The sequence below is a fragment of the Penaeus monodon genome, chromosome 7, assembly GCF_015228065.2.
Source record: "Penaeus monodon isolate SGIC_2016 chromosome 7, NSTDA_Pmon_1, whole genome shotgun sequence".
NCBI lineage: Eukaryota > Metazoa > Arthropoda > Malacostraca > Decapoda > Penaeidae > Penaeus > Penaeus monodon.
The window spans coordinates 37,063,319-37,065,100 of record NC_051392.1 but is presented as its reverse complement, the minus strand read 5'-3'; the positions used below and the strand labels follow the sequence as shown (position 1 = coordinate 37,065,100).

General features: G+C 38.9%; 1 long non-coding RNA gene across 1 annotated transcript; it reads left to right on the top strand.

Annotated features, from left to right (window-relative positions):
- The first annotated feature begins 948 nt into the window (after positions 1 to 948).
- Positions 949 to 1,559, top strand: LOC119575238. Its single transcript, XR_005228963.1, has 3 exons — positions 949 to 1,081; positions 1,198 to 1,335; positions 1,472 to 1,559. It is a non-coding gene; the product is annotated as an uncharacterized LOC119575238 (long non-coding RNA).
- Positions 1,560 to 1,782: the final 223 nt, after the last annotated feature.

Below are 1,782 nucleotides of genomic sequence, written 5' to 3'. Positions count from 1 at the left end.
ACAGCCGAAAGTGAAGGTCCAGGATTCTAAAAAGTATGTTTTTTCTTCTTCATAGAATTGTCTGGAATAATTTTGATTTGTACGTTTTTTGTTTTAAAGGACAGTAAATTAAGACGTCAGTTATACTTGATTTTTAAAATTAACTAGAGTATGAATACTTACTAAACTGTCGTATTTTCTCTACAGGACCTCATGCTGTGCTTCTGATGCTGGACCTGCAAGAAGACAAATGACAGAAGTTGAGGATTTTGTTGGCTCCTCTGAGAAAGATTTTGCTGAATTCATACTGGTAAGGCCTTAGTTGGTTTCTTAATAAGCATATCTATGATTGTGTTTCATATATCCTGAAGATATTGTTAGTGGTCTGCAATTGATTTGTTTCCACATCCCATTCATTTTTCTCTTCTTGCCAAGACACAAGACGAGCTGAGTTCTCTTGATTTGCGCGGCCATGTAGTCGTCTTCATCATGGCCAATCCAGGTTCGCCAGTCGAGAACCTATGCCAGCCTCTGAGGTCCTATTGTGTCCAGCCCTCTCACCTCCACAGGATCATCATCATTGGACCACTCGACTACCTGAGGAAAGAATGGGTCGAGCTACGGAGAATCCCAGAAATTTATTTTGCAGCTGTGAGTAATTCAGCAGCTTTTGATGGATGCATAAGTAATGCCTCATGGTTCGCCTTCTGCATAATTTAGATTCATTCTCTTTACTCATACTAGTTCCTGAGTGGAGAGGTCAATCTAGACATATGCATGAAAACATGTGCATCTTATGAGGTTTGTCATTATTCATTAACTTTGACGTTGCTATGCTTTTTTATTTTTTTTCCATTTTCAAAATTTTATGTCTTTGCTGTACTAACTGTGGAGCAAAATAGATTAAAATTATTTTGTGCAGGGTTATCCGTGGGCCAAAGAAACCCGAAAGGTCGTTGAAAAATGGCCTCTTGCCAGATGTGCGTCCTCCTCTGTGCTGAACCTGAACCAGAGAAACTGGGTTCAAGATTCGACTTCGCATTCGAAATGCTGAAGACGACTTCGAGTCGGTTAGTCCGCACCAGGAATATGGTGGCTATGAGTGAGTACAATTGATTCTTCAGGGAAACTGATGTTAGAAATTATTTTTAAAAAATAATGTTAACCCAGAAGGGAAGGTACATTGATTCTTGTTTTATCATCTAAAACTGTTTACAGTGTATGACCCAATGGACGGATAATGCAACTTCTGTCAGCCATATTACTGATGGGCCGATGACACCAGTCAGTGACACCCTTGCAGTGGCGGTAGGACAGACAATTCCTCCTGCACTCTTTCACTCCTTTGCATATTTGGTAGGGTTCTTTTGAAGTGTCTTCTACAGTAATTTTTTTCAATATCAGGGTATATGTGTATTGCTGATTTTTTTATATTTACCTTTCTATTATCTTTTACCCAAAATAAATGTATTATTAATTATTTGATTTATAGAACTATGGCAGGTCAGATGTCCTCAGTTTCGCATGCACACTCATGCAAGGCGGACTATCGCCCAAATCCTTGTGGAACAAGGGTAAGACAGTGTTCTGTTTTCAGTATTTCTTGATAACGGTAAGATGCAAGTGATATTTCTAATATAACAACTAATATCAAGGAATTGGCAGTTGGTAAGTTCGTATTTTCTCATTGACTGTTTTCTCTCCTCAGTTATGATGAGGTTCAAGTACGACTACTAGATCCTGTAGATCTGAGGATGAGGGAATCCACAGCAGAGGAACATATGAAGAAGTCTTTCGCAATGC